Below are 26,734 nucleotides of genomic sequence, written 5' to 3'. Positions count from 1 at the left end.
AAGAGTCTGCCCTCGCCTGGGATTAGGTTTGAATTTATAAAGCCTAACCCAACCGATGAGAAAAGCTGCACCAGGCCCGTGACAGCCCTAGGCTGCTTGGGAGAGCAATTATAAAAATGCTCTGGATAGGGAAATTATCATTAACAATAATTTATCGTATATTGCAAAGCAGCTAGAAGAATTGCAATGTTCCAAATGCAAAGATAAACGTTTGAAGTGATGGGTTTCCCGATTATCCGGATTTGATCAATACATTGTGTACAGGGGTCAAAATATCACACATACCCCAAAAGTATGTACAAGTGTTCTATATCAGCAACAATAAACAATGCTCCGGGAGGCATGCCCACAAGCTGGGATTCTCACAGATAAAGCCTTGCTGGAGATAAACTCATAATCTCAAATTACACAACACACAGAAACAGACCACCCTGAGGGAAGGACAAGCAAACACCACACATACCAGGAGGAAATTCCCAAGACACCATTGGAAGGCGACTGTAAAACTAAATTTGCCTCACATACTTAAAGATGTAAAAGAAGGAATCAAATATCGTATTTGCCAGGTGTGGTGGTTCGCACCTGTAATCCCAGCACTTTGGGAGGCCGAGGTGGGCAGATCATGAGGTCAGGGGTTCAAGACCAGCCTGGCCAACATGGCAAAACCCCGTCTCTACTAAAAATACAAAAATTACTTTGGGAGGCCAAGGCAGGCAGAATACGAAGTCAGGAGTCTGACCAACATGGTGAAACCTCATCTCTACTAAAAATACAAAAATTAGCTGGGCGTGGTGGTGCACACCTGTAATCCCAGCTACTCAAGAGGCTGAGACAGGAGAATCACTTGAACCTAGGAGGTGGAGGTTGTAGTGAGCCACGATCGTGTCACCGACTCTAGCCCGGGCGACAGAGACTCCATCTCAAAACAAACAAAAAATAGCCAGGCGTGGTGGCACATACCTGTAATCCCAGCTACTCAAGAGGCTGAGGCAGGAGAAACTTTTGATCCCAGGAGGTGGAAGTTGCAGTGAGCCGAGTTAATGCCACTGCAACCCAGCCTGGGCGACAGAGCAAGACCCTGTCTCAAAAAAATAAAAACAACAGCAACACAACAAAAAAAACACAAGAATAGAACAAGACGTCATAAAAGCCAGGTGCCCAATAGGGGAACTTCTTCTTTTTTCTTTTTGTTTTGAGACAGTCTCACTCTGTCGCCAGGCTGGAGTGCAGTGGTGTGATCTCGGCTCACTGCAACCTCTTTCTCTTGGGTTCAAGGATTCTTATGCCTCAGCCTCCAAGTAGCTGAGATTACAGGTGTGTGTCACCACACCTGGCTAATGTTTGTATTTTTAGTAGAGACGGGGTTTCACCATGTTGGCCAGCCTGCTCCCGAACTCCTGACCTCAGGTGATCCACCTGCCTTGGCCTCCCAGAGTGCTGGGATTACAGGCGTGAGCCACCGTGCCCGGCCCCAACAGGGGAACTTCTAACGTGTGGCATCATCACGGTGCTCCCCCACGGAGAAAGGATAGAACCATGGAAGCCAGGGCCCTGGGTGTAGGGCCTGCAAGTGGAACCGTCTTTCTGGGCACTATCTGGGTTGAAAGGGGACAAAGCTAGGCAGAAGGGGCATCATGTATCTCGGCTTTGATTCTGGCCCCTCCCTTGGTGCGCAGGATTCTGTGTGTAAGTTCTGAGCAACTCCAGCATGTGTCTGGGCATGTCTGAGAGGGTGTCAGGCACCACAGCCCACGCCTGGCAGAGTCATAGTGGCCGTGAGTGTGCCTTTCACTAGGGAAAGGGGTGTGGCTTTCACTGGGGAGGGGGTGTGGCTTTTACTGGGGAGAGGGGTGTGGCTTTTACTGGGGAGGGGGTGTGGCTTTCACTAGGGAGAGGGGTGTGGCTTTTACTGGGGAGGGGGTGTGGCTTTCACTGGGGAGAGGGGTGTGGCTTTCACTGGGGAGAGGGGTGTGGCTTTTACTGGGGAGAGGGGTGTGGCTTTCACTGGGGAGAGGGGTGTGGCTTTCACTGGGGAGAGGGGTGTGGCTTTCACTGGGGAGAGGGGTGTGGCTTTCACTGGCTTTCTGAAACGGCAAGGCTCCCACCTTAAGAAGCAGCTGAGGGATAAGCATGGCCCTTCTCTATGGAGCATCCACAGATTTGGGGTAGAGGAGGGAAAACATTTTTGTGGTTAAATACACATGGCTCTATTCCAGACAGAGGATAAATCCTTTTCTGTTTATTTGTTTTGAGACAGGGTCTTGCTCTGTCCATTCCGGCCTCTGCTGTCCAATTTACAGATGGTGAGACTGAGGTCTTGCACAGGAATGGGATATGTAGGGTCACCGGCAGAGTAGGACTGTCCCAGTGCAAAGCTAAAGGACACATGCTCACTCACGGAGGCCCTACTGGGTGCTGGCACTGCGTACCATCTACCCTCCGACCCGGGGCAGACCCACAGGCCAGAATTTCCACCCACATTTTTCAGAAGAGGAACCAGAGGCTCTGAGGGAAAGCTGACTTGCCCGGGTTGTAGGGTGAGTGAGTGGAAGGGCTGAGATCAGAGTCCAGCTGTGACTCTGGAGCCACACGCTTCCCACAGTGACCCCGCCCAACACTGCACAAGCCTTCAGTAACCCCAGCAGCCTCCACTCCAAGAGTGCCTACTTCATGCCAGGCCCTGAGTCCCGGGCTGCCACTTCCCTTCCCCTGAGAGCCACAAGAGGGCAGTAAAGGGAGGCTCCAGAAGCCCTGGGAGGCAGGAGGCCTGAGCCTCCAGAGGTGACATATCACCGGGGCCAAGAAGGATGACCTCACCCAGCACGGCCAAGTGGAGCACAGACCAGAGCGACAGGAAGGGGCTGCTCCCCCACTGTGGACAATGACATCAGCCTGGCCCTGTGCTCGGCACCCACACCCACTGTCTGCCCCCAACCTCACAACAGTGCCCTGGGCAGAGGGTTGGGGGCAGGTGCACGCTGGGCAGTGCCAGGCAGCACAGGCGGTTGGAGTGCAGGGAGGAGGTGACCCTCGGGCTTCCTGACCCCGGTCCTCAGTGTTCTTTGCCCTTCCCCATCGTCCCCAGCACATTTTCTTTTGAATCTCGCTCTGTTGTCCAGTCTGGAGTACAATGGCGCGATCTTGGCTCACTGCAAACTCCACCTCGTGGGTTCAAGCGATTCTCCTGCCTCAGCCTCCTGAGTAGCTGGGACTACTCAGCTGCTGCCACCACACCCAGCTAATTGTTGTATTTTTTTGGTAGAGACAGGGTTTCACCATGTTGGCCAGGCTGGTCTTGAACTCCTGACGTCAGGTGATCCACTCACCTCGGCCTCCCAAAATGCTGGCATTACAGGCGTGAGCCACCGTGCCTGGCCATCACCAGCACATTTTCTACCACTCTTGAGGCTGGGTCAGCCTGACTTCCAGCTCCTGGCCTCACTGGGCTCACAGCTCAGGCTCTGTGGACACTGGGGTGGGGAGTTGGGCTTGTTTAACTGAAAAGCCCCAGGCCCCTCCCCAGCCCACCCCTCTGGCCTGGGCCCTCCTGGATCCTCAATCAATTCCAGAAGTCCTTGTTTCGAGGCCCCCACCCAGTCCGGGGGACACACCCCACTTGTCGCCGCAGTCAGAGCCAATGAAACGAACCCCCGCGAGGGGCCCAGCTACTGTTCCTGGGCTAGGGCTTCTGACAAAGGATTGGGCTGGCCCCTCTTCAGCCATCCATGAACCCTATCAAGGATGACAGGGTGGACACAGTTGCTCATCCGCGGAAGCTGCTTCTATCCCGCAGGTGGCTCACGAGTAGGTTTCTCATCTTACTGATGGGGAGACTGAGGCTCAGGATGCAGCTAATGAGTCATGGGGAGGGGAGAGGGGTGACTGCAGCCAGGGCTCTTGGGACCCCAGAGGGACTGGATCTGAGGCCGGGTGGGGGACCTGCCTTCAGAGGTCCTCAAGGGTCCATGAATTGCCCTTTGTTGGAGCCTGAGGCAGGGTGAGCTGGCAGGGTGGATACAGCTCCTGGTTCCCCGCTCCCCCTGCCCTCCTTCGGGGTGCTGGGCGTGGGAGGATGGCTTTGCCCAGACACCTGGCCCTGGCCCCAAGGGGACTCCTCATTCAGATCTTTTCGGCAGTTTCTGGTTTTGAGTAACCGAGGTCTGGGCCCTCTGTCTTGTGGTTCTGGGCGTGGGTGGCAGATGGGTTGAGGCCAAGGCAAGAAGCCTCTTCCTCAGGAGCTGGGGCTGCCAGGTGGCCCTCGAGGTGGGTGGCTATCTTGACTACAAACTCTGTCACTCCCCAAGCACTGGCTTGGCCCACGGGAATTTCCCCAGACTCAAGGGGCAGATGACAGGAAGGGGCTCTCCAGGGCTTCACTGCAGGGATAAGGCCAGAGGGTGGCCATGTGGTTAGAAGCTCCCAGCTTCTTGCAGGGAGCTTGAGCCATCAGCTCCCAGGGTATCTGAGAGGAGAGGCAGGGGACCCAGGGGCCTCCTTGAAACCTCCTGAGTGAATGAAAGCAGAGGCCGGCTTTCTGGCAGAAGGCCCTGTCCTTGGAAGCCAGGCTCAGTTCATGTCCACATGCTCACCGTTCACTTAGTCTGGGATGATCTTCCCTTAAGCCTGGTCTGGTTGGCCAACTCCTATTCATCCTGCAAAACCCTTCTTGGAGTAACCTAATCCACCAAAGTCTTCTCCATAGCCCTGCCCCACCACACACACATCTGTGTTTGGAGGACAGTACTGTCCAGGCCACCCGCTACAGTGGGCACATTCCCTGGTGGGCTCAGAGAGGCCTTGGGCGGCCCTGCAGAATGAGAGCGGCAATTTCCTTAGGTGGCTCCTGTAATAACATGGCTTAGCAGCTACTTAGCTCCGACCACACACCAGGTACTGTGCTTGTCTCTGCGACATTCCCAGGCCAAGAGAGCCATCTGCAGCCTCCTTTTAACTCAAGTATTTCTTGAGAACCTCTTATGTGCCAGCCCTGAGCTAAGTGCTGGATTCAAATCTGACCTTGGCCAAATCAGTCACCCCATGCCAGCCTCCGTGTCTTTACCAGGCTTTCATAATTGCTCTGTGAGAAGGCAGAGTGTGGGGGGCAGGGGGTCTTCATTTCACCTATGGACACAGAGAGGCCAGCGGGGGCACATGGTGGAATCCAGAGCCCAGCACCAGAGGCTATGTCCAGGCACCCAAGCTGATAGCCACGGAGGAAGGTGGATGAGGAGCTCTGGCTGGGATCTGGGTGGGCCTCCTCCGCCTCCTCTTCCTCCTCCTCTCCCTCCCCCTCCTCCTCCCGCTCCGCCTCCTCCTTCCCCCAGTCTCTCCCCTCTCTGCCCATGGCGTCCCCTGTATTAGAGTATGCTTAAGGAAGAAATTCACCTGAGCTCAGTGACTGTGACATTGCCTTCCCATAATCTGCCTGGCACTGTGACCAGAGGCCTCCCTGGAGGGTCCTCTCAGCTTTGGGGCCAGCAGAGCAAGGCAGTGTGGCTAACCTTGACCCCTAGCATGCAGGCCTCTCCGCCTCGTTGGGCTGGCTCCTCTCCTGAGGACATCTCAGCTCTGCTGGCCACGCCCCTCTGTGACTCAGAGGGCCAGTGGTAAGGCAGGTCCACGGCCACATGGAGCAGGTTCCCTCTGTACTGTCTCCTGGGCCCCACAGATTCCTACTCTTGCCAGCTCCTCCCTCCAGCCACTGCTCTCTCAGGCCACGGCTCTGGCCACAGTATCCCCTCCACATCGGCCTCCCTGTGGCTGGGCTTCTTCCTCCTGGCTGCCCTCCAGGCTGTGGCCACAGGGACCTCTGAACAGGGCAGTTTGCCCACATCACCTCCTGCCTCAGCCCTCTGTGAGCCCCACAGCCCCCTCTGCACAGCCACACAAGGCACAGGTGTCCCCCTGGGGCTCAGTGGCTGCTCTTTCCCAGCAAGGCCCCTGGTCCCACAAGGCTGGAAAACACAGAGTCAACCAAAGTTCAACAGCCACCCTTGCCTCCACAGAGCTGTGCCTGCACTGTCTGCTGGACTCCCCAAAAAGGGATGTTTCCCAAACTTTTTTTTTCTTTGAGATGAAGTATCACTCTTGTTGCCCAGGCTGGAGTGCAGTGGGGCAATCTTGGCTCACTGCAACCTCTGCCTTCTGGTTTCCAGTGATTCTCCTGCCTCAGCCTCCTGAGTAGCTGGGATTACAGGTGCCCGCCACCATGCCCAGCTAATTTTTGTATTTTTAGTAGAGACGGGGTTTCTACTATGTTGCCCAGGCTGGTCTCAAACTGCTGACCTCATGATCCGCCTGCCTCAGCCTCCCAAAGTTCTGGGATTATAGGCATGAGCCACTGCACCCGGCCTCCCAAACTTTTTTTTAACTAACATTTTGCAGAGCACTTCCCTGAGTTCCCAGGAATCCAGTCCAAGGAAGGCTGGCCCTCCGGGTGAACAGCCACCATCCTGCAGATTCCTACTATGTGGTAGGCACATGCTGAGCCCTTCATGGGCTGGTGTCAGTTGAGCCTCACATAGAGGTCAGGAGAGGAGGATCAGCACCCCAGCTCTGCTGATGCCGGGACCGAGAGAGAACAGACTCAGCAACCACTGGTGGCATGGTAGGGTGAGGAAGGAAGAGCTACTGCGGTGCTACCCTGGCAGACAATCGTGGCCCTGGAATGCCAGGGTCCAGTGAGAGCTGCCGGGATGCACGAATGTGGAGACCACATTGTAGTCCGACCCTGCTCTGTCCGGGTCCTGCAGCCTGTGCCCCAGCACTGCCCTGCCCTGCCCCAGGCTCTCAAATCCCATCTTGGCTCCCTCCTCTGTCACACACTGCCACCACTGTGTCACCTTGAGTTCTTGGCAGGGGACTGTGAGCCTCTAAGTAGGCACCTAGGCTCTGGCAAGGAGCCAGGAACATGCCCTGGTGTGTGTGGGGGAGTCTGAGACCAGGTGTCCATCTCTTATCCTCCCAACCAGGGGATCTGTGGCTCAGAGAGACGTCCCAGCCCGCTTGCCGTGGTGGGCAGGCATGGGAAGACACAGCAGCTCCCATGGGGCAGTCAGGCACCCAGGGTGGGGAGGACAAAGGCTGGTGAGCCCTGCTGTCGGACCTCCATGGAGGCAGTGCTGCCACGGCTGCGGCTCTGGGATGCCCACCTCCTGGCTGGGCTGTGGCGGGACCCCTTGCTGCCCCACCAGGCAGGGACCAGCCCTCCTGTTAGGTTCAGACTGCTCACTTCTGTCCCTAACCCCCATCCTTCCCCATCCCCCCTTTCCTTCTACTAAACATGCACTTTAGGGTGGGGGAGTGACATGCCATTCCAAGGACTGTGCCCAGCATTTTCTATACTTCCTCACAGGAAGCCACAGGGCAGGTGCCCTTCTGCCCATCTCAAAGATGAAGTATCTGAGACTCAGAGAGGTAGAGCAAACTGTCAAAAGTTGCACAGCTGGATAGTGGTGCAGCTGGGACTTGAACCCTGGACCCTGTGACCCTAAAGGGCCACATCAGTATCTGTGCCCTACGGCCCCGAGCAGCCTCATTCTGAGAAAAGTTTGTTGACTGAATAAAGTAGAAAGCCCCAAATCACAGCAGCTCCCAGGAGGGACCTGACATCAGTGCTCCCCCCACCAAACCCACTCACTCAGGCTGAGGTCCAGCCCTCCCTCCTTGTGGGTCTCTCGCCGTCCTACTCACCTTCCTCCAAGTCTCCAGCCACACTACACTCACCCTCACCCACACACCTGCCTCCCTCGTAACCAGCCTTCAGCACAGTGGCACCTGTACAAGCCCTCAGGCTGGGCCAGGGTCTTCTCCAGGCTTCCTGAGTCCCAGGCTTCCCTCTGCGAAAGTTCCAATCACACCATGGCTCTATGTCTTCTGACCAGCCTCCCCCATCAGACTGAGTGTCCCAGAGGGGAGAGGCTGAGTCTTTTTTTTTTTTTTGAGAGAGAGTTTCGCCCTTGTTGCCTAGGCAGCAATAGGGCGATCTCGGCTCACTGCAACCTCCACCTCCTGGGTTCAAGCGCTTTTCCTCCCTCAGCCTCCTGAGTAGCTGGGATTACAGGCATGTGCCACCATGCCTAGCTATTTTTTTTTTTTGTATTTTTAGTAGAGATGGGGTTTCCCCATGTTGGTCAGGCTGGTGTCGAACTCCTGACCTCAGGTGATCCACCCGCCTCGGCCTCCCAAGGTGCTGGGATGACAGGCGTGAGCCCCCGCTCCCGGCCGAGGCTGTGTCTTTATGGCAGTTGCCCCCCAGTGTTACTGGGCTCTCAATGCACGCTCAAAGTCACTGAAGGGACCCTAACAATTAGAAAAATATAAAAAAAATGGAAAAAGAAACAAACCACCAGAGAAATTACCGCTCCCCATCTCAGGTGCATTTCATTCGGGTCTTTTTTCTGTCTGTCTGTGTGTTTGTGGGACACCAGCGTGACCATCCTAAGAACACAAGCCTGCCTCTGCCCACCTCCCTCGCATGAATAAATGCTGCATTCGCAGAATGGACCTGGGGTGGCCCCAGGGATCCTCTGAGGACTAGGAGAGGGGGCAGTCACTCAGGGTCACTCAGCTACAAGGGGAGAGGCCTAGACCTGAAGGCCAGTGCTCCTGACCCCCCCAGGGCACTGACTCCCATGGCAGTCGCTTTCAAGGCCCCAGAAATCTTAATTTTCTACTCTCCGGCTGACCATCCATCATCCTGGAAGGCCAGGAAACCAGAGGCCCCACGTGCACAGACGGTTCGCAGAAGTAGTGAGTGCCCCACCCGCGTGCACCTGCAGGCTTCCTCCTGTCCCCTAATGCAGGTGCCTCCTGTCCCCTAAGGCAGGTGCCTCCTGTCCCCTAAAGCATTTCTGTCACTCACTCGTGCTCTCAATTCATCGAATGCTGCTGGGGTCCCACTCTGTGCCAGCCTCCAGCTGAGCCCTGGGACCTAGAGATGAATCACACAAAGCAGCCCCAGGCTGTCGGGGAGACCTGGGAACAGGGCAGAGAAGCTCTGTATGACAAGTGCTGGCCCAAAGGCATAAGCAGAGCCCAGGGTGAGATGGCGCTGGGAGGGCCGTGGGTCTGCCCGGCCTGGGGTGAACAGGAGGCAGCCAGGAAGGCTTTCTAGAGGAGGATGCCATCCAGCAGCGGCTTAAAGAACCAGCAGGCAGGGTGCGGTGGCTCACACCTGTAATTCCAGCACTTTGGGAGGCTGAGGCAGGTGGATCACCTAAGGTCAGGAGTTCTAGACCAGCCTGGCCAACATGGTGAAACTCTAGCGCTATAAAAATACAAAAGTAAGCCAGGTGTGGTGGCATGCGCCTGTAATCCCAGCTACTTGGGAGGCTGAGGCAGGAGAATCGCTGGAGGCGGAGGTTGCAGTGATCCGAGATTGCACCATTGCACTCCAGCCTGAACAACAAAGGTGAAACTCCTTCTGAAAAAAAAAAAAAAGAGCCAGCAGAAGCCCAGCAGGTGAAGGATGGCAGGAAAATCGCACTAGGTATAGGAACAGCAGGAGGAAGGCCTAGAGGACAGAAGGCTGAGAGTGCGCAGGAAGAGACTGCATGTCCGGGCAGGTGGTGAGCGGATGCAACAAGGGCCCAGCCCAGAACTGGGCGTCGGAGATGACCCGACCACCCACAGGGTTCCCATTAAGAGCCTGCATGCAGCCCGCTCTCTCTCACAGCTGCTGCATGCGTGGCTCTGGGGACCAGCACTTCCCTTCAGAATTCTGAGCACCTTAGGCAAAACTTCCACCTTAAAACCAGCCTGTCCTTAAGGCCCCAGCACCAGCTCACGGTTATTTCCTGGACGAGCCAATGCAAAGCCTGCCAGGGCCTACTCTGGAAACTGGAGCTGGTGCAAAGGCTGATCTGTGCCCGCAGGCTTTGGTGGATGTGAGGCTGTGATAAAGAATAAGAACACAGGTGTGATCCTTGCTTGCTCAGAGAAAAAGCCAAGTTTGGCCGGGCGCGGTGGCTCAAGCCTGTAATCCCAGCACTTTGGGAGGCCGAGACGGGCGGATCACGAGGTCAGGAGATCGAGACCATCCTGGCTAACATGGTGAAACCCCGTCTCTACTAAAAAAATACAAAAAAAACTAGCCGGGCGAGGTGGCGGGCGCCTGTAGTCCCAGCTACTCCGGAGGCTGAGGCGGGAGAATGGCGTGAACCCGGGAGGCGGAGCTTGCAGTGAGCTGGCATCCGGCCACTGCACTCCAGCCCGGGCGACAGAGCAAGACTCCGTCTCAAAAAAAAAAAAAAAAAAAAAAAAAAAAAAAAAAAAAAAAGAAAAAAGAAAAAGCCAAGTTTACCCCGAATTCACAAATCAGAGACTGAGGCTCAGAGAGGTGAAGCAACCTGCCCGAGGTCACACAGCAGGTGACCAGGCCCAGGCACTAAGCCCACCCCTCTGACTCCCCTCACCATGGCATAAGCTCCCCTAGGGCAGGTCCATCTGATACGTCCCCCACTGGTCCCTGGAGCCTTGAGCGCTGGCCCCTGGCCAGGGTACCCAGAATGCTTTTTATGAATGAGTGAACAAAAGAATCTGAACCCCCTGCTCTTTGTCCCACCCCACGCAGCAGTAGGAAGAAGCCATCTGCTACTGTTTTTTGTTGTTGCTGCTACTCTAAAAATCAAAAGCGCAAACCCGAAGTCACAGCACTGTGTCACATCAGGGTGGACGGACACCCCAGTCCTAATTCAGGGCTGAAACGGAGTGGGGTTCCTCCGGGGCAGGGGCACACAGCAGGGTCTTGGAGTCAGACAGACCAGGGCCAAATCTCCACTCAGCCGCTAAGGGCTATGAGACCCGACACGCCGCGCCCCTGTCTCCACGCCTAGGCATCCCCACTTCTAAAACCAGACGCAAAGAGTACCTACCTTGCTGGGTGCCGAGAGGACTCAGGAGGTGGGATGCTGCCAGGGTGGGCACAGGTGGAATCCCAGCCCACGGGTGTCCTTTGCCCTGCGACCTTGGCTGAGGTCTGCACCCTCCTGGGGGTGAGCTCTGAAACCCTGCTCAGCACTAAGCACGTTGGATGCCTGGCCTTACGGGCAGCCCAATGGTTTACACATTAGGAGGCGTTCACATGGCCAAAGGGCAGAGGGGGCCCAGGAGCCTGAGGGCAGGTGGCTCACTGGGCTCCCCCATGACTCAGCAGAACTCAGGCTGCAGGCTCGGGTGGGAGCTGCCCCCGACTGCACCCTGTGCAGGGAAGCCCAGCTGCTGGCTGATAAATATTTTATCACTGCTCACAGAGCAGTCCCCAGGAAGGCGCCTGCAGCCTCCAAGCCCACAGAGCACTCCTTCCTGCCCGGACAGAAGGAACTGGCCCGGGCCAAGGTGCAGGGTGGGGTCAGGAGCCCAGACAGCTCATTCCTGCCCTGCGACTACAGGTCAGCTCAGCACATACCCCTGAGCCCCACCCACACTCTACTCCACCCTGTGTTGTGTGTTGGGCTCAGACTGCCATGCCTCTTGGACAGCTCCCCTCCTCCTCTTCACCCCGCCTAGAACACCAGCCCTCTGCCTGTTGGCCCAGTCAAACCCTCCATCCTGCTGGCCCAGGACCATTGCCACCTCCTTTAGGGAGCATTCCTGGATCCTCCCTTTCTGCTGTGTGACTGTGGGGGGCCCATCACACTCTCTGAGCCAGTTTCTTTTCTCTTCTCTTCTCTTTTCTCTCTTCTCTTTTTTTATTTTTTTATTTTTTTAATTTTTTAATTTTTTATTTTTTTGAGACGGAGTCTCGCTCTGTGGCCCAGGCTGGAGTGCAGTGGCCAGATCTCAGCTCACTGCAAGCTCCGCCTCTCGGGTTTACGCCATTCTCCTGCCTCAGCCTCCCGAGTAGCTGGGACTACAGGCGCCCGCCACCTCGCCCGGCTAGTTTTTTGTATTTTTTAGTAGAGACGGGGTTTCACAGTGTTAGCCGGGATGGTCTCGATCTCCTGACCTCGTGATCCGCCTGTCTCGGTCTCCCAAAGTGCTGGGATTACAGGCTTGAGCCACCGCAGCCCAGCCCTCTTTTCTCTCTTCTCTTCTTTCTTTTCTTCTTTTTCTTTTCTTTTTTGTTTTTTGAGACAGGGTCTCACTCTGTTGCCCAGGCTGAAAAGCAGTGGTGCAATCACAGTTCATTGCAGCCTTGACCTCCCGGACTCAGGTGACCCTCCCACCTCAGCCTCCTGAGTAGCTAAGACCACAAGTGCACGCCACCATGCCTGGCTCACTCATTTTTTCATATTTTTAGTAGAGACTGGGTCTTGCTATGTTGTCCCCAGGCTTGGCTTAAACTCCTGGGCCCAAACGATCTGCCCGCCTTGACCTCCTAAAGTGCTGGGGTTACTGACACGAGCCACTGCGCCCAGCCTTCTCTTCTGTTTTTGATTTTTTTTTCCCCTTCACTTTTCCAGGTTCAGTAACTTGCCCATCTGAGCCAGTTTCTACAAGGGAGCTAAGGATCTCCGCTCATGGGGGACAAAATGAGAGTGTGCGAATCAAGTTCTCCCAGCACCTCACCCACACAGAGACTCATTCTATTCGGGGGAAACCGAACATCAGGAATCAAATCATAAACATGACTGAGCGTGGCTAGGAGTGGGGCACAGGACTGCACAGAATCTGGCTCCTGTCTGCAAGGATCCACAATTTAATTAGGATATGTGACCTAAATAATAATAAAATAACAACAGTAACAATGGCCACCGAGTTTTAAGCCCCGCCACATGCCAGACACTTCACATCCCATCTCCTCGTTTACTCCTCCCAGCAGCCCTAGCACGTGGGTTGCTTCTTGCTCCCATTTGACAGCAGAGCAGGAAACTGAGATGCAGAGAGGGTGAGAGCCCTGCCTGAGGTCACACAGCTTTTCACATCATTGTGCACGTGGAGGCCCTGCTGAAAGGGTGGCTCTGAGACCAATGATGGAACTTCCATGGGACAGATACTGTGCAGCTCCTAAAAACTCATCAGGACTGCTCATGAGCTCCTGGGCTGCTTAGGGACAGGGAAGATGCTCATATTACGTCGAGTGAAAAAAGCAGAACCGGTCAGATGTGGTGGCTCATGCCTGTAATCCCAGCATTTTGGGAGGCCAAGGCAGGAGGATGGTTTGAGCCTAGGAGTTCAAAACCAGCTTGGGCAACATGGCAAAACCCCATTTCTTTTTTTTTTTTTTTTTTGAGACGGAGTCTCGGTCTGTCAACCAGGCTGGAGTGCTGTGGCAAGATCTCGGCTCACTGCAACCTCTGCCTCCCGGGTTCAAGCGCTTCTCCTGCCTCAGCCTCCTGAGTGGCAGGGATTACAGGTGTACACCACCACGCCTGGTTAATTTTTGTATTTTTTAGTAGAGACTGGGTTTCACCATGTTGGCCAGGCTGGTCTTGAACTCCTGACCTCAGGCGATCCATCCGCCTCGGCCTCCCAAAGTGCTAGGATTACAAGTGTAAGCCCCCGCGCCCAGCTGCAAAACCTCATTTCTACTATAAAAAAAAAAAAAAAAAAAGAAAAGAAAAAGAAAACCAAAAAACCAAAACCCAAAAACAAATAAAAAGATTGGCAGGGTGTGGTGGTGCGTGCCTGTGGTCCCAGCTACCGGAATGTGGTGATTGTGCCACTGCACTCCAGCCTGGGCGCAAGAGCAAGCCACTGTCTAAAAAAGCAAAGCAAAGCAAAGAGCAGGATACAGAACCGTAGCGCTGTAGGTGCGGTGCGGCAATGACACTACGCCACAGGACTTCTACCTCAGAACAAATTGACGGGAAACAAATACATTCAGGGAGCGAGGCTGCAGGCAGAATCAGAGCCTGTTCTCCAGACTCTGTCCAATATGGTGATGTTGGTTTCATATTTAAAATTTCCCCTAGAAAGAGGATTTGTCCACCCCAAGGCTTTTTGAGCAGCTACTGTCTGTCCTGTTTGTTGAGCATTTTTCTCCTCTCTCAGCCTCAGGTTTGGCCTGCAGAAGGCATGAAGCAGAACGTGGGCCCACCCTCTCCCGGCCATAGGTAGATCTCCTGGCCCCTCCACTGCAGCAAGGCCGAAGCCACGCCCAGGATCTTCTCCCTGTCTTCCCTTTCCACATGGGATCTATTTACCAGGGACCATCACCGCCACCTACCCAAGCCCTAGACTAACAGTCATAGGTGCTTAGAGAGTAGTGAGTTCCCCGTTACTGAGAATAATCAAGTAGGGAGCCACACGTCTACCCACCAAGAAGTGGCCACAACGGATGACTTTCTGTTCATCTAAATCAAACCCAAATGCCTTACCAGTGGGTGACCTTGGACAAGATACTGATATCTTTGTATCCTACCTTCCTGGTCTGTACAATGGGATCATGATAGAACAGTGACCTCAGAGGCCCTTCAGAGTGTTAAAAGAGGGCAAGTAGGTAAACTTCTAAGACGCTGTCCAGTGCCTCCCAACAGCTGCCTATGCACTGGCCATTATGATTTGGCAGCTTTATCCTACTCACCTCAGGAGCTACGCAGGGCAGAAATCAAAATTCTTGTTTCACAGATGAGAAAACTGAGGCACGGAGAGTAACACCCTCAGATTCAAAGGGGCTGTAAACAGTGGAACCAGGGCCAGAACTCGGGTCTTCTGGCATTAAGTGGGAGCTGTGCCCCCAGGCTAGGTCCTCTCTCCCTTCATGTCTCTGGCCTGGGTTCTCTTCTAGGCATGAGGTGGATTGCTTTTGCTGGAGAAACTGCTTTTGCCACCCAGTGCAACTTTTAACCAACCCAGCAGATGGCACAGAAAGCATAGCCTTAAGAACTTTCCAGAAAATGAGCAGGACTCATGCTGGGGTCAGAGGAGCCCACCATGGTGGTTCCTGACGGCAAGGCTCTGTGGCAGTATTTCCTGACCTTCGCGCATGCTGTGTGGTGGGGTGGAGCATGCAGACCCAGGTTTGAGTTCCAGCCCTGCTCTCTTGCTGTGGCTCTGGGCAGTCACTGGTTCCCCCTGAGCCTCAGTTTGCCCATCTGTTAACTGGGCAGGGCCACGTCCACCTCGTGCGCTGGCTGGGAGGAGTAGGTGAGATGGTGCCTGGGGAGGTCTATGCACAGGGACTGGCTGGCAGGACAGGAGCTCAGAAGATGGCAGGCAGCCCCTCCCTTCCAGAGGGGAGCCCACGCTTGGGAGTCAGAACTGAGGACAGCAATGCCCTCTGTGCCGAGATGAATCCGTGTGTTTTCTTGACACCTTTTATTTTATTTATTTATTTATTTTGAGATGATGTCTTGCTCTGTCTTGCCCAGGCTGGAGTGCAGTAGCGTGATCTCAGCTCACTAGAGCCTCTGGCTCCTGGGTTCAAGCAATTCTCCTGTCTCAGCCTCCCGAGTAGCTGGGACTACAGGAATGTGCCACCACGCCCAGCTAATTTTGTATTTTTAGTAAAGACAGGGTTTCACCATGTTGGCCAGCCTGCTCTCGAACTCCTGACCTCAGGTGACCCACCTGCCTCAACCTCCCAAACTGCTGGGATTACAGGCATGAACCACCGTGCCCGGCCATCTTGACATCTTTTAAACAAGGACTTGGCCCTGCCCCATCCCCACTTACCCCAGCATGTGGGTATCGGTATAACACAATAGCAAACTCCATCTCTGTCCCTACTCCTCTGGGGCAGGGGACAGAAGGGCACAGGTATCAGTTGGGGGCTTCCTTGTGCCAGGCCAAGTGAGTACTGTATTTATCTCACTGCCTGGACTCTTAGGGCCACCCCAACATTAACATTAATACCAACACCACGGCTGATGCCAAGGCAGAGTTATCGCAGGATCACAGCACTACAAGACTCTGCACCACAAGGCTATGTCACTAGAAGAGCACATCACTATAGCAAGACCACGTGGCTACAGAATGACATCACTACTTGCCACGACTCACAGGGAACACTCCTAACTGGGACTATTCAAGCACCTGATGTGAAGTCGCTTAACTCTCACAGCAGCCCACAGCCTAGAGCGCGGCAGGAATCACTATTTTATCGATGAAGAAGTGGAGGCAGACAGAGGTTAAGTAACTTGCTAAGACCTCCTGAGAGGTGGGACAGGATTTGAACCCACGCAGCTGGCTTCAGAACCCACCCCCTCATTCACCTAAGCTGTTTATTCCAATTTGCACCTTGCAACGAGAGAACTGAAGCTCAGAGAGCTTAGGCAGTTTTCTCGTGGCAGATGGCCCTGACTCTGGGATCCCTAACCTTTCCCCTCTCACTGGCTCCCAAAGGCTCCTCCTGCTTGGCCACCAGAAGCTGAGGGTCCGAGGGTCTGCGGTCAAGCCTCTGCGTAGCAGCAGCACCAGGGCTGCTCTCCGAGACTGAGGGTTTCTGAAGTCATCGAGAAATATGCAAATATGCTCACCAGACTTCCAAGCCCCTGTGCCACCACGTGCTCCCCAGCAAGATCCAATTTTAAGACATAAGAAAAAAGAGAGATGTGGTTAAAATAAAAAATGAGGGCTGTCTTGTCACCAAAAAGCCACCTCTTTGTTCAGCTAAACCATGTCTTCACAATGGCCCAAGATTCTGATTCACATTTCTTGCCTCTAATCCAAGAGATGGCTGGTCCTGTTCAGTGCTGGCCCCCTGCAGCCCCCCCTGGGCTTCAGGATGAGGGTCTTGAAGCAGGACGCCCTGACCCTGCTGTTTGAGCCTGTGGGAGACCCACACCGCCCTCTGACCTGGATAGCACCGCATTCACACGGCATCAGTAGCCTGCCCATTTCTGCATGGGTCTTTCTATCTTGAGAGGCCCTCCTCGCCATCTGCAGGGCCTGGGGAAGGTCTTCATGAATGAGTGAATGAATGAATGAACGAATGACTCTCCTCCTCTAGGGGAGTCTCATGAGAGCTCTGCTCTTCTCACACATGTCCCAAAAGACGGTTTTGTTCACATCCACAAACGTCCACAACTTGGGGTACCCGGAGAGCTCCTGGTGTTCCTCTTTCCTTGTCACCCGCCCCTCCTGGTGTCTGCACCCTTGACTTGCTGGGCGTGAGCAGGAAAGCTGGCACCGCACCACACTGCCTGCCTCTGCCAGGCGGTTCTGCGTTACCATCCCCAGGCCTTTTAAGCCATCCATTAGAAACAAAAAACCCATTAGCTCACAAATGTTTCTGCACAGGCTGCTTTCCCTGCTGATGAAGAATTAAGTCCATGCGAGTGTCCCCACTGCCACCCAGTTAAAACAGCCAAGACACAGAAGTGCCAGCCATTCCCATGGCCAATCCACCCACACCATGGTGTGCTTGTGATGTGGGGCACCACACTTCTTTGGACCTCCCTGACTGCCTCTGTGGGTGGATGGGTGAAGGTAATATGATGATCCCAGTTTTCAGGTGAGTAACCCAAGGCCCAGAGAAGCAAAGTGACTTGTCCAGGGCCACACAGCCAGCCAGTGCTGGAGCTGGGATCCTGACCCAGGCCTGCCGGACTTCACAGCAATCCCCGCCCCACAATTTAAACAAAAGGCTCAGAATCCCAGACTGTTTGTCAGGAAAGGCCCTTGGGGAGGCCATAACCTCCTCTGACTGCTGGGGGACTTGGGCTCCAAGAGGGGAGCGGCTTGCCCAGGGACACAGCAAAGTTGTGGACCCCAGGGTGGGCCCTTCTTGGCCTCTTCGCTGCCCGCCAGCCAGAGGGAGGTAGATGACTTTGTCTCCCTCATCCGACATTACCACCTAGCGCTGCTCACACCTGAATGTGCATCAGAATGACCATCGGGGACTTACAAAATGCAGATTCCTGGTGCCCCCTTACCAGGTTAGGACAGGGGCCAAGGAATTGGCATTTTATCAAGCACTGCCATCAAGGAGGATAATCTGGGGTCCGGGACCTCACTTGGAGAGCCCCAGCTTACCCCCAGGATTCTGGAGGCTGGCCCAGTGCAGAAAGCCCGAGGGGCCACAGGGAGGCGCCCTCCCACCTGCAGATCAATCCAGGGAATGAGACTCACCACCCACCCTCCCACCAAGAGCATCACTAATCACCTTGCAGCCAGGCCACCCCACACAGACCTCACGGCTTCTGTCCACACATGTCACTCCCACCCATGCCACTGGTAGGGAAGTGGAGGCCACTTGGAGGAAGTGACCCAGTCGCTGGGACCACATCCTGTGACCTTTGGACCCAGGACCCTCCCCCAGTCTTCTACCTTGGCTCTAGTGGAAAAAAATCTTAGAAAGCGTCAGGCTCTGCTCATGGGAACAGGGTCTAGAAATCCACCTGATTAGGTCTGAGGCGCAGACCCGTGGCCAGGCAGACCTGCCCAGTGTCCCCACCTGCCAAGGGATGGTGAGGATGTCTCCCCAGGCTCTGACCTTACAGACCGCTAAGCGCTCCAGCCCTGGAGCCTCTGACCTGGGGTCTGCCGGCTGCCTCCACCTGCCCCCACCCACTCTGCAGGGCCAGCTAACAGCCAGGGAGTGGATGGAGGCACAGGCCAGGGGCTAGAGGGTTGGGGGCCACAGGCTGAGCCAGGACAGGGCTCTGAAAGGAAGGGTCCCCCATCCTCGACCGTCTTTGTTTGCTCTATTAAGGGGGGCAATGGCGAGGGAGGCGCGAGCTGCCATGGGGAGGGAACGGCGTCGGGGAAGGAGATGGGGACATGGGGCGGCCGGACGGAGACCCACCCACAGAGACGCGGACAAACTCACAGATAGAGGGAAGGGGGCGGGGCGGGGGGCGCGCGAGAGAGGCTGGGAGAGAACGAGCTCGGAGGTCCCGGGAGACTGGGGTGGGAGAGGCTGGACCTCCATCCAAGGGGGCCGCCCCTGCCCCGCAGATTCCGCCCGACCCCTACCCCACCCCAGGGCCCCGCAGTCGGAGTCGCGCGCGCGCACCTACGCGCGCACACACAAGCACACACGCGCGCACACACATGCGCGCGCCGCTCCGCCGACACCGCCCCGGGGGCCCCCTTCCGCAGGGGCGCGCGTCTCGCCCTCCAACCGCAGCCACCCGGTCCCCCCTCCGGCCCCGTCGCCGCCGCTCACCTCGGTCCCCGCGCCGCCGCCGCCGCCACCGCGCAGAGCCGGAGCTGGAGCCGGAGCCGGAGCCCGGAGCCCGGAGCCCGGAGCCCGGAGTCCCGGGGCCGGGGGAGGGGGCCGCGGAGGCCCCGCCCCGCTCCGCCCCGCCCCGCTCCGCCGCGTCCCGCCCCTCGGGCCCGCGCGGGGGCGCCCGCAGCCGCCGCAGCCCCCAGGGACTCGGGCGCTGCAGGAGAGACTCGCCCAAGTGCGGAAAGCTGGTCCGCGGGCACGCCCACTCGGGTACGCCCGAACTGGGGGCTGGCGCTTGGGCCCCCTCCCGGCCTCCGCCCCTGAGCACTGCGCAGGCTGTGGGCGGCGCCCGCCGGGGCAGGGGGCGTCCCGGGTCACCCGGCGGCCCGGATCGGCCCGTGACGCCCCCACCCTACCCCTCTGCGGGCCGCAAACGTCCAGAGAGCGCCCCCTCCCTAAGTCCCTGTCAGAGTGGGGCGCCAGAAGCCGGGAGGACAAATCAGACGGTCAGACTCAGTCCCTGTCCCGGGGATCTGGGTACAGCCGCAGGCGGAGCGGGGAGGGAGGGGAAGACGAACGGGCCTGGCACCAAAAACAGCCCAGGGCTGTGGTTCTCAAAGTGTGGCCTCCGTCAGTGCGGAGTCCCTGGCCTCACCCCGGACTCACAGAAGCAAAAGTCGGGGTTGGGCCCACTATTTCAACAAGCCCTCTGGGTGGTTCCAGAGTTGGTGAAGTTTGAGAAGAACTGCCCTGGTGGAAACATCCAGCACCCCACATCCTGCACCCCACAACCCACATCCCACACCCTAGTGTCTCGAAAAGGGTTTCTTTTCACTCTTCACTTAAACAGCCTCACCCTGTTTAAGTACCTCTCCGTTGATACGTGGCTGTGGTGGGGGCAGTGGGCCGGGGAGCAGTGGTGTCTGTCCCCGGAATCTCGGGCAGGATTGACAGTCAGTGCCCGGTAGAAGCCAAAAGGTCCTGTACTAGGGGCCAGGCTGTGGGCATTCGGGTGGTGATGGTTATTGCCTTTTGGTGTGGTGATTGTTTTACTATTTTAAAATGCAATTGTGCAAGTATTTGTGTCCATATTCAGTTGGAAACCTTTTTTTTTTTCTTTCCATCATTGTGCTTGTTTGAAGCTAAGCCACTCGACCCCCAGAAACAGTGTTGACATGAGACAGGTCAGATGGCCAGCCTTCCTGGTGACCAGATTCTAGGACAGCAAGCGGCCCGGCCAGACCCCAGGTGCTCTATTTGGAATCTATAGCGTCCTGGGAGTGAGCAGCTCTGCCTGGACAGCAGGATGGGGCATCCCAGAGGGAGGAGAGGGCATCTGGACAGAGGGGCCTAAAGTGTCTGGGTGGCATCTAGACTGGGCAGACAGTGCCTGGATCGAGTACTGGGGTGGGGCTGGAAACAGGGCCCTGGAGGTGCCAGAAGGAGGTGGACCTGTTCTGAGCCCTGTGCTGCGAAGAGGGATGTCCTGGCCTTGGAGGGACCTTTGAGGTCATGTAATCCAGCCTCTTGGTGTGTGACCACTAGGACCTCCCCTACTTCTAGTTAAACTTTCTTTCTTTCTTTCTTTTTTTTTTTTTCTGAGACCGAGTCTTGCTGTTACCCAGGCTGGAGTGCAGTGGCACCATCTCTGCTTATTGCAACCTCCACCTCCTGGGTTCAAGCGATTCTCCTGCCTCAGCCTCCTGAGTAGCTGGGGCTACAGGTGCCTGCCACCATGCCCGACTAATTTTTGTATTTTTAGTAGAGACAGGGTTTCACTCTGTTGGCCAGGCTGGTCTTGAACTCCTGACCTCGGGTGATCCGCCTGCCTGGGCCTCCCAAAGTCCTGGGATTACAGGCGTGAGCCACCATACCCGGCCTAAACTTTCTTATTTTGAGATAATTGTAGATTCACATGCAGTTATAAGAAATAATACAGAGATGTCTTGGACCCAGTTTTCTCCACTGGTAAAATCTTGCAAAATTATACTACAATATCACAACCAGGATATTGGCATAGATGCCGTCAAGATACAGAACATTCCATCAGCAAAGGACCCCCCTGTGGACTTTTTATGTGCTCGTCTCCCTCCCTCCTACCTCCTGGGAAACACTTACCTGTTCTCCATTTCTGTAATTTTATCATTTCAAGCATGTTATATAAATGTAATCATACAGTATGTTAGCCTTCTGAGCTTGCTTTTTCCACTCAGCGTAATTCCCTGAAGATTCTTCCAAGTTGCTTTGTGTTTCAGTAGTTTGTTCCTTGCTATTGTGGAGTGGTAAGAGTTCCATAGTATGGGTATATCATAATTTGTTTTTTTTTTTTTTTTTTTTTGAGACGGAGTCTCGCTCTGTCGCCCGGGCTGGAGTGCAGTGGCCGGATCTCAGCTCACTGCAAGCTCCGCCTCCCAGGTTTACGCCATTCTCCTGCCTCAGCCTCCTGAGTAGCTGGGACTACAGGCGCCCGCCACCACGCCCGGCTAGTTTTTTGTAGTTTTTAGTAGAGACGGGGTTTCACCGTGTTAGCCAGGATGGTCTCGATCTCCTGACCTCGTGATCCGCCCGCCTCGGCCTCCCAAAGTGCTGGGCTGACAGGCGTGAGCCGCTGCGCCCGGCCGGGTGTATCATAATTTGTTTGACCATTCACTTGTTGAAGGCTCTCTGGGTTGATTCCCAGTTTGAGGCTATTACCAATAAAGCTGCCGTAAACATTTGTGTACAGGTTTTTGTGTGAACATAAGTTTTCGTTTGTCTGGGAAAAGTGCCCAGGAGTGTAATTGCTGGGTCGTATGGGAGTTGCATGTTTAGATTTTTAAGAAATTGCCAAAATGTTTTCCAGAGTGACTGTACCACTTTGCCTTCCCAGCAGCAAAGCTTGAGTGATCCAGTTTCTCCACATCCCTACCAGCATTTCATCTCGTCCCTGCATTTTATTTTTGCCATGCTGATAGGTGTGTAGTGAGATCTCATGGTTTTAATTTGCCTTCCTCTAACGGCTACTGATGGTAAAGATTCCAAACGATCTTAAGAACTTATTTACCATCTGTAAATGCCATCAGTGGTAGGTCTGTTCATGTCTTTTGCCCATTTTCTAATTGGATTGGTTTTTAAAAAAAGTTCATTAAAAAAAATTTTTTTTAACCCCATGAGCAGTCGACAGAGAAAAAGTTGATTTTTAAGAGTTCTTGGCTGGGCGTGGTGGCTCACACCTGTAATCCCAGCACTTTGGAAGGCCAAGGCGTGGGGATTGCTTGAGCCCAGGAGTTTGAGACCAGCCTGGGCAACATGGAGAAACTGTCTTTACTAAAAATACCAAAAATTAGGCTGGGCGCAGTGGCTCACGCCTATAATCCCAGCACTTTGGGAGGCCAAGGCGTGGGGATTGCTTGAGCCCAGGAGTTTGAGACCAGCCTGGGCAACATGGAGAAACTGTCTTTACTAAAAATACCAAAAATTAGGCTGGGCGCGGTGGCTCACGCCTATAATCCCAGCACTTTGGGAGGCCAAGGCGGGCGGATCACCTGAGGTCAGGAGTTCAAGACCAGCCCGGCCAACATGGTGAAACCCTGTCTCTACTACAAATACAAAAATTAGCTGGGTGTCGTGGCACACACCTGTAGTCCCAGCTACCCTGGCGGCTGAAGTGGGAGAATCACTTGAGCTCAGGAAGTTGAGGTCGCAGTGAGCCAAGTTCACACCACTGCACTCCAGCTTGGGTGACAGAAGTGAGACCCTGTCTCAAAAAAAAATAAAAACAAAAAATAATTTAAAAAAAAGGGGTGGAGGATTTGGTTTGCAAATACTTTCAAATACTTTCTCAGTCTGTAGCTTATCTTTTCATCCTCTTAATTGTTTATTCTCAAAGCATAAGTTTTTAATATTGATGGAGTCCAGCGTATCAATTTTTCCTTCTATGGAACAAGCCTGTCTCTCATTTCCTGCCAGAACATGAGGCTGCCCTGGTGGGGGATGGAGCCCTGTCTGAGAGGAGGTGGCAGCCCAGCCTGTAGCCCAGATACTTTGCTTATGCCCCCAGCATTTCAGGGCCATCCCCACTTGGCCATGTGGGTGTCATCTGCTGACCTCTGACCTCTGCAGGGAACACAAGCAACCTAGATCCTCAGGGTCCTGGCCTCGCTGAAGCCTGGTTCTCAAAGGGCAGGGGAAGGGAAGCAGGAGTCTGCGCACCTGCCTTGCAGGCATTGTCTCAGTAAACCCTTGTCCTTGAGGCAGGAACGGAGACCAAGGGAGGCCAGCTTGCCAGGCTTTTAGGAAAGCACACCCGGAATTTGAGGATCCAGTGCCCTGGCACCCTCTGCAATCTCCCAAGGAGAGATTTGAGGTTGCTTATACTTGGATGTGGAGATACCCCCTCCTTCCTAACTTGGGGTATAAGGTCCATCAGAATAACACCAGCTGTAGCCGTATGTTAACACTGATGGTTGCCACACACTTGCTATGTGCCAGGGGCGTTGCGGTGCTCCATAAGCATTGCCCCATTTAACTCCTGCAAGAAACTCTAAAGTGGGTGCTCTCCTCGTCTTCCTTTAAGAGCTCAGACATCTGGGGACACAGAGAGGTGAAGTAATTTACTCAAGGCCACACAGCTCATAGGTGGTGGAGCTAAGATGGGAGCCTCCACGGCAGGGCTGCAGAGGTGGAGGGCTAGCCAGGGTGAACACACAGTTTGTCTCCAAATACAGATGCTGCGAGGAAGAGGGAGCAGGATGGCAGGAGGTCTGGGTTCCCTGGGTGGGCACACATGGGTCTGCAGGTGTCAGGGATTCATGATAAGGAATATTAAGGGTTAAGATTTCCACCCAACTCCTCAAACCTAGTGGAGCTTTGGGTCGATACCAGTGAGTGGGGCAGAGAGGCTGCTTTTACTTCTCACCTTGTTCTTAATTTGAAGATCAATTCATTCTTTTTTTCTTGTATTTTTTCAGAAAGCGTTGATAGTTCCTAAGATGCCAGTCTTCGCTGGTATGAATGTTTTTAAAGGAAAGTCATGGATTGTGTCCTGGGACTCCCTAGGCATGATCTATGGACTATTGTAAAAGTTGTCAGAATGAAACTGGCATCATTTCTGTTAAAAAAAAAACACCCTGACAGATATTGCCGGGTAGGGCCATAGAGAGAGGGTTCTCGTGCATAATCGCCTGGTAACAAGAGCTATTGCAGGCCGGGCTCGGTGGCTCATGCCTGTAATCCCAGCACTTTGGGAGGCTGAGGCGGGCGGATCACAAGATCAGGAGTTCGAGACCAGCCTGGCCAACATGGTGAAACCCCGTCTCTACTAAGAATACAAAAATTAGCCAGGCATGGTGGCGTGTGCCTGTAATCCCAGCTACTTGGGAAGCTGAGGCAGGAGAATTGCTTGAACCCGGGAGGCAGAAGTTACAGTGAGCCGAGATCACGTCACTGTACTCCAGCCTGAGTGACAGAGCAAGACTCCGTCTCAGGAAAAAAAAAAGGAAAAAAAACAACTATCGCAAAAGACCCTGCAAAGACTTCACCCTTGCACAAAGGCTGTCACAACCTTACACCAAAAATACTTCTGCAAGGACATCTGCCCGGCAACTGCCTGTCCAGCCTGGGACTGGCACCACCCTTGTTATTAATCCTTGTAGCCAAGGATAATTAGTTCAAAACAATTATGTAATCTTTCTCATTTTTCCTTTAAAAACCTTTGTTTAAGGAATGCTTATACACTGTTGGTGGGAGTATAAATTAGTTCTACCATTGTGGAAAGCAGTGTGGCGATTCCTCAAAGAGCTAAAAGCAGAAGTACCATTCAACCCAGCAGTCCCTTTGGGTACATCCTGGATCTAGCCAAATGAATTTAAATCATTCTGCCATAAAACACATGAACATCTATGTTCATTGCAGCACTATTCACAATAGCAAAAACATGGAGTAACCTAAACGTCCATCAATGACAGACTGGATAAAGAAAATGTGGTGCCAGGTGCGGTGGCTCGCACCTGTAATCCCAGCACTTCAGGAGGCTGAGGCAGGTGGTTCACCTGAGGTTGGGAGTTCGAGACCAGCCTGAGCAACATAGAGAAACCCTGTCTCTACTAAAAATACAAAATTACATGGGTGTGTTGGTGCATGCCTGTGATCCCAGCTACTTGGGAGGCTGAGGCAGGAGAATCGCTTGAACCCGGGAGGCGGAGGTTGCAGTGAGCTGAGATTGCGCCATTCACTCCAGCCTGGGCAACAAGAGCAAAACTCCATCTCAAAAAAAAAAAAAAAAAAAAAAAAAAAAAAAAAAAAGAAAAAAAAAGAAAAAGAAAAAAAAAAGAGAAAGAAAATGTGGTATGTATACACCATAGAATACTATGCAGCCATAAAAAAGAACATGTTTCTTTGCAGGAACGTGGATGGAGCTGGAGGCCATCATCCTTAGCAAACTCATGCAGGAACAGAAAACCAAATACCACATGTTCTCACTCATGAGTGGGAGCTACATGATGGGCATTTATGCACACAGAGAGGGGAGCAACAGACACTGGGGCCTACTTGAGGGTGGAGGTGCGAGGAGGAAGCCGATCAGAAAAGAACTATTGAGTACTAGGCTTCGTACTTGAGTGACAAAATAATCTGTACAACAAACCCCCATGACACGAACTTACATGTATAACAAACCTGCACATGTACCCTTGAAACTAAAATGAAAGTTTGAAAAACTAAAAATCTTTGTTTTCCTGGCCTGGTACAGTGGCTCCTGCCTGTAGTCCCAGTGCTTTGGGAGGCTGAGGCAGGAGGATCGCTTGAGGCCAGGAGTTCAAGATCAGCCTGGGAAACAGAAGCAAAATTCCATCTCTATAAAACAGTTAAAAAATTAGCCAGGCAGCTGGGAGCAGTGGCTCACGTCTATAATCCCAGCAATTTCAGAGGCCAAGGTGTATGGATCACCTGAGGTCAGGAGTTCGAGACCAGCTTGGCCAACGTGGTGAAACCCCGTCTCCACTAAAAATACAGAAAAAAAAAAAAAAAATTAATTGGGTGTGGTGCTACACGCCTGTAATCCTAGCTGCTTGGGAGGCTGAGGCAGGAGAATCGCTTGAACCTGGGAGGTGAAGGTTGCAGTGAGCCCAGATCGTGCCATTGCACTCCAGCCTGGGCACCAAGAGAGAAACTGTCGAAAGAAAGAAAGGAAAGAAAGAAAGAAAGAAAGAGAGAGAGAGAGAGAGAGAAAGAAAGAAAAGAAAGAAATTAGCCAGGCAAAGTGGTGCACGACTCTATTCCCAGCTACTCTGGAGGCTGAGTTGGGAAGATCATTTGAGTCCAGGAGTTTGAGGCTGCAGTGAGCTATGATCACCCTGTTGCGCTCCAGCCTGGGCAACAGAGTGAGACTCTGTCTTTAAAAAAATGCCTTTGTCTTCCTTTACCACCCTACGCACACATATGCCTTACCATGGCATGACCCCGTTGCGCTCCAGCCTAGGCAACAGAGTGAGACTCCGTCTTTAAAAAAAAGGCCTTTGTCTTCCTTTACCTCCCTACGCACACATATGCCTTACCATGGCATGGGTGTTCCCATTGCAATGCCCTATTTCCTCCAAAATGTCATTTTCTTTTAGAGAGCCTATCTCTATATGTTGTCTGGGTTGACTGTCTAAGATGGTCTCCCCCACACTCTGTTCCCTTCCCTGCTTTGTTTCTCTTCCTAGTACTTGGACGTGGCATTCTGTTCTACATTTGATTAGTTCTTTCTTTGAGACAGGA

General features: G+C 53.9%; 1 protein-coding gene across 2 annotated transcripts in view; it reads right to left on the bottom strand.

The window, feature by feature from the left end:
• Positions 1–19,052, bottom strand: part of PRR5 (proline rich 5) — a 70,586-nt gene extending 51,534 nt beyond the window's left edge. The window contains exon 1 of one of the 2 annotated variants that reach the window (XM_010368824.2): positions 18,995–19,052. The gene's annotated coding sequence lies outside the window, so the exon portion shown is untranslated. Of the gene's footprint in view, positions 1–10,874; positions 11,308–18,994 lie in introns of those variants that run through there. The other variant, XM_010368752.1, reaches the window with a different exon arrangement.
• Between the last annotated feature and the right edge of the window lie 7,682 nt (positions 19,053–26,734).

Source organism: Rhinopithecus roxellana, chromosome 13 (genome assembly GCF_007565055.1).
Source record: "Rhinopithecus roxellana isolate Shanxi Qingling chromosome 13, ASM756505v1, whole genome shotgun sequence".
In the NCBI taxonomy this organism is placed as follows: Eukaryota; Metazoa; Chordata; class Mammalia; order Primates; family Cercopithecidae; genus Rhinopithecus; species Rhinopithecus roxellana.
This window is presented reverse-complemented; position numbering and strand designations above follow the sequence as displayed.